The sequence below is a fragment of the Limulus polyphemus genome, unplaced genomic scaffold, assembly GCF_000517525.1.
Source record: "Limulus polyphemus unplaced genomic scaffold, Limulus_polyphemus-2.1.2 Scaffold2135, whole genome shotgun sequence".
Taxonomy (NCBI): Eukaryota; Metazoa; Arthropoda; class Merostomata; order Xiphosura; family Limulidae; genus Limulus; species Limulus polyphemus.
In genome coordinates, this window is record NW_013667745.1 from 180,352 (window position 1) to 191,034 (window position 10,683).

Here is a 10,683-nt window from a genome sequence, read left to right on the forward strand (position 1 = left end):
TATGGTACAGCTTGCTTTTTCTGGAGGGTGTCATTGTTGACTGGTTTCCATGTTCTTGAGTTTTCTTTTTATACAATAACTATATAAAGTCTGGATTTTTACATGGCCTTTCTTCAATTTTTGACAGTGTGAATCTGGATACCATGATCCATGGGACTGTTATAAAAGATTCCACAGATTGTTCTTCTAATATTTTTGTCATAAATCCAAGCTAGCTTCATCATAGTCAGTTGAAAAGAGTTGAAAACAACGTAAAAAGACATGTAATTAATCTCTTTTGTGCATTGAATGTATATTGTTCGTAAACTTTGAAACCTTCAAATACTTACATCAGTTATATCATTGAACAGTTGGTTTTTGCTGTTATTGAATTCAATCTTTATTGAGGCGACTTTTTTCTTGGCATTCCGCAGAATTATAGGTCAGAAATTCTTTTCAACGTGCCCCCTATAGAAAACCATTGGTTACTTTGTCACAGGATCGATCAGGTGATGGGTTTGCTCTTATACATGGTTGATACGTTATATTTAAACGATTTTGAATAAGCAAGTTAGTTCATTTGGCAGCCAAAGTTGATATAAAGTCGCGGTTGAAGGGTATATATCAGAACTATATTTTGGCGTTTTTTAGGTAGGGGTGATTCCACCGAAAGTTGATCGCTTTTAGGAAGGGTATGTGAAAACTCTTTGCGACGCAAAATATTCATATACTCAGATCATAAAGATGTATTAAGATCAAGGATTTAAAAAAGACAAAAAGACTTTACTTAATGGCATTGTAAAATAATGGAATATGAATCAACTGGGGAACCGGGAACACCCAGGAAGGGAAGGAATTGCAAAACGTTGTATCCAAGCAAAGTGGGTGTCTCGTAGTATGTGAGAATCCATGAACACAAAGGTCAGTGACAAAGCCTCCCACGTGCCCCAGACAACAGGCCTCAACGTAATCAATAGGATCTCCATCTGGAAATAATACCAACAGGGTATGAGTTCACCAAGATAAGACTTCCAGTCATTCCTACCGTCACCTATTACATACCTCAAGCAGCTGGAAAATGAAGCGGTTATTTATGGTCTTCCATACGAAAGTATGCTGTTCGATTTTTCGGATGCAGTGCCTATAGATTTCTGTGTGATCGGACTGTTGAGACAGGCGCTGGGAAACCGTCGTCCTCGTGCATTATATGGCTTATGGAAAGCGATTAAGGAGGAGTGGTGTGCTTTGGACAACTTTGCGACAGACCCTTTTCCAGTAGAAACTATGTTGCAGGGATGCTTTCAAGACGCACGCTTTTGAGATAAAACATGAGCAAACGCGGTGACATAGACTGTAACGACGTGGTGAGGCTTCCAAAATCATTTTAATATAACGCATTCAACCGTCTTAAATCTTAAACAAGCATATTTGCATATCTGTTGAAACTATTAGGAAAGTAGCCCATTCAAACAGGTATTAAAAAAACCTTCATAAACTAGCTTGATGTAGTTTAGTGTTATATGTAGAGAAAAAATATATATGTCTAACTACACAACTGTTATAGCTGAAATAGCTACTAACTTCGTCCTTCCGTAAATTCTAAGGAATGTGTCTTTATTTAGTTATATTCAGGCAAATTTTCTAAATTTATTTGTAGTTTCTGCATGTAGTTAATCCCATTCGTTTTGATCGGATATGACAAGTTCGTAAGAATGTACTAATCCTTATACACAAATAATTGTGTCATGAGGCAATCTTTGTTCTTAAATCTCAAGTAAGCGTATTTGCATTTCTGTTGAAACTATTAGGAAAGTAGCCCATTCAAACAGGTGTTAAGAAAACCTTCACAAACTAGCTTGATGTAGTTTAGAGTTATATGTAGACTATTGGTTTGAGTACGTAACCTAATTGATTATGGGATACCGTACTAGAGGCTTCGGTCTGACCATAAAAGTGGATATTTTCATGATTATATCACTTATTTTGAGCTTTCCTGTCTCTGGTATCAACTTCTTGTTTCTGATCTCGACTCCAGCGGCCAGTAGTCATTCGGATTGGAATCCAGCCAATAAGTGTTTATTATTTAACATACACACAATGTTGTGAATAAAAACTGTGTTCATTTGTTCACTTGTGTGAGCTTGTTTTCCCTTACCTGTCCGAGTTTGATTTATTCTTGGCACTAGTCTTGAACCTGTGTTTTGCGAATGATTTAATCTTGTCTATAAAACATCCTGTAACTCAATACCACACTACAACAACACTAGGGACTACTCAAAATCGCGCAGGCTTAATATCAAGAGTAAATAATAACAACGAAACCAATATTGTGAAAAACAAAATACTTGTCAACGAGAAGAAAAACATTAGTAGCGCTTTTGTCTTCACATCCAATATTTATTCACCAAACTTTCAAATGTGCCATTTTCAGGCTAACTGATACGTAAAACAATTAAGTTTTAAAAATATATGGGGAAGTGGATGCACGTAAAAAAAGTGTTAATAAATAATACATTCGTGTCTCATTACGGCAATAGTTAGTTGCATTGTATTATACAGAATCACAACAATTGAGAAACATTTTATATTTATATATATATTTAAATATTGTATAGCGTACTCGATGCCCCCCAGTGGCACAGCGGTATATCTGCGGACTTACAACGATAGAAACTGGGTTTCGATACCTGTGATGGGCAGAGTACAGATAGCCCATTGTATAGCTTTGCGCTTAACTACAAACAAATAAAACGTACTTGATAATTGTTGAACGTGAAGGAAGAAACTACTAAGATATTTTTAATCACCAATACACCCACGCTATCAGTTTGAAACTGAAAATTTGCAAGGTTCGAGAAAATCATCTCGACAACTTTTCTTTTTTTTTAGCCTTGTGATTAGCCCTAGGGAAGAAAATTACCCAAGTATCCATTGTTAAAAAGACTTGACTAACTTTCTGATTATCGGAAATAGTTGTGATCGAGTTTCCCAGATGAGTATGGTGTTTTTGACAATTTCAGTGAGAGTTGGAAGCACAGATCGATCATCTTCAAATCTGACAGTGATAAAGAACTACTTAAGAATTTTAGTAAGTAAAGAAAGACCAATGGGGTTGATATTGTGACCATCAAGTAAGAACTAGTTATAAAAATCTCCTTGAAAGGAGCCCTCGATGTCTTCGCCGGGCAAAAGGCACCGTAGAAAAGTTTTCAATAATTGTAACTATAACCATTATCGTATTGCGATCATTGTAGTTTTGAAATAATTTATTGTTTAAACATATATTTGATGTTAGATGAAAAGGTGACAGAGGAAGCCCCGCGAAATAAAGAAATTAAATGATCGTCTGTACGGAATTTTGGATAAAGGTTAACAAACAGAATGCCCCATAGCTTTTTCAGAATTTCACCACGCCTCATAAAGCAATTATAAAACCAATTATTATACGTATTAATTAATCAGCTGATTTCTATATTGTTGAATAACTCAATACAGTATCTATGTTTTGTCACAGGAAACTATTTACAGAAAGTCAATGTTTCGCTATCGAAAAATAATGTACCTATATATATATGTTATATTGCTTGCGATTGAGGTTCTACAACGATGCACTAATTCAACTAAACAGATAATTGTTGAAGTACCTTACCTCTGCAGGTTGGGCTTCATCGTTTAAGGAACGCGACTCGTCACTTGAATTACGTATAAATGATTTCATTTCATTAACTTTAGTTAATTGTCTGGCAACTTAATATAATAATGCTAGGGTGTGGCAATACAAAAGTGTAAAATTAGAACGAATGCTCTTTAACCTCTATTATGTATATTTATATCAATGTTAAACTGTAAGTAGCAACAAGAGTTTGGTATTTTCATGAAACGTGTATGAAACAATATCCTTTTTGTACGATTTTCTTGATTTAAACGTAATTTAGCGAACAGAATTTCATGCTATCACCAACTGTACGTTAAGCTTGAGAACTAAAATTTAGGCACAGCGCAAAAGATTCGTTGTTGTCACTTAGCGCTTACAAACAACCTTCTTTTGTGCGTTATAGTAGTAAGAGTAAAATCAATCAGAATATTCAATCATACAAGAGTAGCCCAGAAGTTGGCGGTGTATGGTGTTGTCCATCATCTAAACTTAAGGACGACTAGCTCAGATTGCCCTCGTGTAGCTATGCGAGAAATGCAACAAATAAAGAAGACAAAAGTAATATGCACTGATAAAATAAAAGCGTTAAAAAAACTACAATTTGGACACTAGTTGTTGGGAATTTTCGAGCAAAGCTACACAGAGTTTATCTGCGCAGACCTGGTCCTGATTTTGAAACGATAGACTAGATGGAAGACAACTTGTATACAGCATTTACTGTCAACTTTTGGGCTACTCCTGTGACATCAAAAAGTGGAATTTGACTTTCACTCTTATAACGCACCCATGGCTCCGAAGTACAGAGCGCGTTTATGTAGCATGGGATTCATCGTCTGGGCACGCTTACCTTTAGATCACACACTGCCCTTGTCGGTTGGAATATGGGTTTGAATCATGTTCAAACTCGATTTTGTATCGCAAGTAAGACTAATTTCTCTGTCTTATAATTAATTGCAGCGATTCACCATACTACTCCTTATCTATATATATTGTAGATATAATAATCACCATTAACCAGTAACTTAAACATTAACTTGAAAAAACAGCCACTTTACTATCCAGGATTTTATTCTGATATGTTGACGATACATTCGTAATATAACCACAGACACGATTTCAGAAATTGAAACTCCTGAAGAGGCAACATCCAATGAAACAATTCGTAATAAAACAACAACTTCCATTTATAGATGTTATGGTTGCCATAACGTAATATAACTCATATACCAGGATTTACTAATAATGTAAAATACCTTGACCATGGGAGTAACCAGCAGAATGCCAATATGCATTTTTACCTCTTCAAACTTGTCCTAAAATACAAGTAGCTCTGGAAGAGTTATAATAGTAATCGCCAATCCCCTAACTTGGATGGTGGATTGCAGGGTGTTGCTGATTGGCTGCCTTCATTCTAGTGAGTAGTTCAAAATTAGGGATGGCAACAGATAACCGTAGTAGTTTTGACATAAATATAAAATAAAATTTTAAAAATGCTTTTGGTAAAATTTTTATCTGTATTGTCATCTGTATCCTTTACCTGCAGTAGTCTTTCACAGCTTCGGTACATCTTGACTGTTCAACAGAAATAAGAAACTCTATAATCCAAACGCTTTCAGAACTTATACCTTGCTTTTTCAAGTCTAATTTCCAAAAGCGATCGGTTATCAGGTTTCTTAATTTGTGCTATATGTACCTTATGCCATGATCTATTTTATAATTTATTGGGTATTCTACCATAATTGTAATTCTTCATATTTCTGAAATAATCTAGTGTTTTCTACTATACTAAGAGGTTTTACTTGTTACTACTCGGTTCTACTTATTTCTCCGCGAGGGGGATCGAAGGCCTCCTGGAGGGATCACTTGTTTTAACCACTCGCACTGTTGTGTGTTGTCTGTCAGTCAGTCAGTCAACACTGAAATGACGTTACATAAGGGACATTTAACGTTGCAATTTGTACTGCCATAACATCAGTAAAACCTGCGCATGCAATGAATCACGGGAAGAATTATGTACTCTGTAGGCTACAATTCAGCATGACATATGAACTTCAAAAGCAAAAAATAAAAATATTTGTTTTATTTACTCTTGTAACAGAAAACCTTCGTGGACCCTACGGAAGTATATCTATCGTTTAATTGTAATTTTTCAAGACGCACATGTAGGTGTATCAGCGTTTGTGTGAATATGTCATAAGGACTTAAACAAATATAACCAGTGACTCAGTGATAAGTTTGGAGGCTCATGACGCCAAAACTCGGATTTCGATACTCGCGGTGAGCACAGCACAGATAGCTTACTGTGCAGCTGTATTCTTAACAACCTACAACAAACAATTTATTTAATTTCTGTTTTTGTTTCTCATTAAAGGTTCTGTACAAATGGCACCACTTGTCAACGAAGCAGTTAACAAAACAAGCAGTTTGTTTCGGTAAAATTATAGATAACCGGTTCCTGTAAGGAAAATCTAGCCTACGCCACTACTCCAAGGTTTAATCAGTAACAACGGAATTGACGTATGGACCACTACATTATATTATAGAACTGGATTTAAGTTATCATAGTTCCTCACATTTTTTAAATTTAAATTCACATGACGTCCAAGTTCATAGTATTTGTCGAGTAGTCCAGCCAAATGACGTCCATTGGGTTGTTTTCTATTGTATTTTGAACGATTGGTAATCTTCCTTGTTCGGGACAAGTTTGCTTTTTATTTCTCTTATCTTACATTTCCTGGATGTTTGGTTCTTGTTGCGGTATTTGACCATTTTTGATGGCATATTTCTGATTAAGTTTATTTGTTTGTAATTAAGCACAAAGCTACACAGTGGGCTATCTGTGCTCTGCCCACCAGGGGTATCGATACCCGGATTCTAGCGTTGTAAATCCGCAGACATACCTCTGTGGAGGGCATTCTGATTAAGACTCTAGATATTTCTCTGGACGTTATGATGTTTAAGTTTCTATAATTCTTTTGCCTGTAATTTCTAGTTTATTTTATAGTATTTTTGCCTTTTTTTGATTATATATTTTTATTGTTTCTTCGTAAATCTTTGCAGTAATTTTTTTCATGTTTTTGTTCTAGTATCCTGGAGTTTTATTATGTACCGAAAACTAAACCTAGGATGTTTTTGTTTTATGTAGTATCTTGGTTTTTCTTTGATTTTAACATATTGTGTTTTACTGTTAGCAATTCTCTGTCTGAAAGTTATATTTTAGTATAGCTTGTTGCCTTTTGTACCTCATTCGTCTTGAACTTCAATAATTATTTTGATCTGGAAACCCACTTTTTTCGTAACTTCTGGGCCTTTCTTCGATTGTAATTTTTAAAACCTGCGATTATATTTCGTGTCTTTAATCACATCTTTCGTCTTCAGCCTTTGTAATATTTTTTATTACATCTTTTTTATCAGTCTTTGTAATCTTGTTTCTGGAGGAATGCTTTTATTGCAGTATCTAGGCTATTCTAACTTTGTAATTATATATTTGGTTAATACTTAAAAACCATATTTGTTTATCAGTGTCAAAACCTGAAATGCTCGAAGCATGTTATTATTCTAATCATTATCAAATAAACATTTTCCTGAATGGATTTTGCATTTTGACTGAACCTGACAGATCTTGTATATTTATCACCCTACCAAAGAATAATGACCGATGAGTGAAAAACAAAACAAAACAGATAAGTTGATATTTGTGACGACAGCCGGCATAAAATTCAGTTAGCAGAGACGGAAAAATAAACGCCTTGTGTGAGCACGAGACGTAAGTTTGTAAACTGGAAAGTAGTGTGTGCGTCTACTTAAATTTCAGTATTTCACAGAAATAAAATGAAAATAAAAAATATTGTTTGTATTCTCATCAGAATGTGTATTCATAAGAGCGTGATCCACATGTTAGAGTATACATGTGTATGTGTGTTTTGTTTTATATTCTACTTTCAGGCGCTGTACCATCTGGTTATACTTTACCTGCTGTGGATTCGACGAATCTTACCATATACCAAAGCAAGCATGTAACAAGGAACTTTATTTTAGCTGTATAATTATTTTAATTTATTTGTTCCAAGGGTGAATTCTTGAAAACGTGGGCACTCAGTTGTAGTCATTTACTCTATAGCATTATGAATCGTTTTAGGCTGTTACAGCATGATAAAAAAAAAGAAAATACAGAGAAATGGTTAAAATCGTTGTAAAGGAAAAATAAATAATGGCGCCATCGTTTCGGCGAAATTATTTGTAATTATATTTCCCTTACAGCGATTTTAAGTAGTTGTTGTTTTTAGACTTGAAGCATAGTAGGTCGTTATTTTGTGCTACTGAAACCAGAGTAATAATTCACCGTAAGGTATAATATTGTGTTAAATATATTACGAACTTACGTGTGATTAATAGCAAGAAGTAATGCTTTAAAACCCTTTTCAAAATTCATATTAAATAAGCCCCCCAGTAGCACAGCGGTATGTCTGCGGACTTACAACGCTAGAATCCGGGTTTCGATACCCGTGGTGGGCAGAGCACAAATAGCCCATTGTGTAGCTTTGTGCTTAATTACAAATAAACAAACATATTAAATAATTCACAAAATTAATTCTTCTCAAGGACATTTGATTGAGAAATATTGTGTAGCAATATCAATTGTAAAGAGCTGTATAACAGGAAAAAGCCATTTGAGATTTGTGAACGTGACCTATTTTCTGGTGAATGATCCAAAATGGAAAGTATGTTTCTATGTTTTCTTTAAAGCCTAAGTTTTTAATTATGTGATAAATGTTTTATCTCGCTTTAAGATACTGTTTGGAAAGAAAAAATATACTGCCTTAGCGCATGCTTAGATAGATCTCGCAAACAGAGTAGCCTCACATCTTCAGCCTTAGAGGCATGTCTAATAATAATATGAGTAAAAAAACGATGTTTTTTTTATTTGTACCCTATCAACTTTCAAACCCTCGTCTTCAGTTCTCGCAACTCATGTAAAACGTAATGTCTATCGAACAATGATATCGTTCCTATTTGATAAATTTCGCGCACAGCAGCTACTCGACCGCTATCTGCGTTAGCTGTTCCTAATTTGTGATAGGTTAGAGCAGTGGTTCTCAACCTTCTCACACCCAAAGACCCATTTTATTATTATTTTCCCCCACAGATCCCATGTTTTTGAAAGATTCCATCTATCCCAACAAACTGTTTTTATTAACTAATAATCAACTAGTTTCCCATTTTTCACTATCAAATAAAAGACATATATAACTGAGTGTGCAATTAAAAAACATGTGTATGTGTGTTTTGTTTTATATTCTACTTTCAGGCGCTGTACCATCTGGTTATACTTTACCTGCTGTGGATTCGGCGAATCTTACCATATACCAAAGTAAGCATGTAACAGGGAACTTTATTTTAGCTGTATAATTATTTTAATTTATTTGTTCCAAGGGTGAATTATTGAAAACGTGGGCACTCAGTTGTAGTCATTTACTCTATAGCATTATGAATCGTTTTAGGCAACTAACCAACACCACCCACCGCCAATTCGTGGTTTACTCTGATCAAATAGTGAGATTTTACCGTCACTTATAACACACCCATGGCCCCAAAGTATGCTAAGCGCGAATTTGTTTTTGGCTGTAACAAGGCGCAAACCACAGAACACGGATCCACAGTGCGGCACGCCCACCACTGAAAGAAGTTTGAAACGAAAGTCTAAAATCCGAATGGAATCTGTCGTACTTATTCACGTACCGAACACGATGAGCATTTTTAATGTTATTCAGCTCATACCGGTTCTGTGAAATATCTGTAAAAAACGTACAACGTTTAGCCTAAACAACTTATCAAAACAACCTTTATTAATTATGTTTCACGATGGTATCTTGAACGTATTTAAAAAATTGAGGTGTTTGGTTATGCGATTTATTGCGCTAAACACAGTTTTAAAGTTGGATAAAATATGATAGAAATTTAGCGTTGGAACGAACATCAAAGTTTTTCAAGTCAAACATTAATTGCTACATAGCATTGCGTTGCATTCCAGGGTTACCGTTCAAGATATATTAAAGCTTCGTATATTCAGGGAATGGTATGTAGCAGTTTGTGACTGTCACGAAATGTGTGGTGACTCCACGTGAATTAAGACTTTAGTGATAAGTTCTCGGGTGCATCTTACCAGGCAGATTTAGAGTGAAATCTCGAAACGTCTAATACTGTCAGGTAAAGATGTTCACGAGGTCTGTGAACGCAGCATTGTGAAATAACGCAACGTCTAATATTGCCAGGTAAAGAAGACTACAGGTCTATGAACGAAGCATCGTGAAATAATACAACGTCTAATACTGTCAGGTAAAGATGTTCACGAGGTCTGTGAACGAAGCATAGTGAAATAATACAACGTCTAATACTGTCAGGTAAAGATGTTCATGAGGTCTGTGAACGAAGCATAGCGAAATAATACAACGTTTAATACTACCAGGTAAAGAAAACTACAGGTCTGTGAACGAAGCATCCTGAAACATCACATTGTCTAATACTGTCAGGTGTAGATGTCCACGAGATCTGGGGAAGGCAACATCGTGAAATATAAAAAAGTGTACCAATGTTAATAATAAGGTCTATGGAATAAACATCTTGGAATAACGACACGTCTCATTCTGTCAGGTGTTACGACTTATGTAGAAGTAGACTTTCCTGCTTAAAATGCGTAAACATAATATCATGAAATTTTAAAGCTGAGATATCGGCGAATGGTCTTCATGTCCTGTCCTAGAATGAGTTTCACTAAGTTCTTTCTCGGATGAGAACTCTCGTTTAACCAAACCTATTGAGCCATATATGCCGATATTTGGGAAGGAACCTTTTTTTCCAATCCTCTCCAATGAAACTTATATGCATATAAATAGGGTTTGAACATTCAACTCTTACCTTTGAAGTTATGCATTTACTGCCAGGTAAAGATGTACCTTGGGTCTATAAACATGGCATCGTGAGATATCTAATACTGCCAGGTAAAGATGTACCTTGGGTCTATTAACATGGCATCGTGAGATATCTAATAC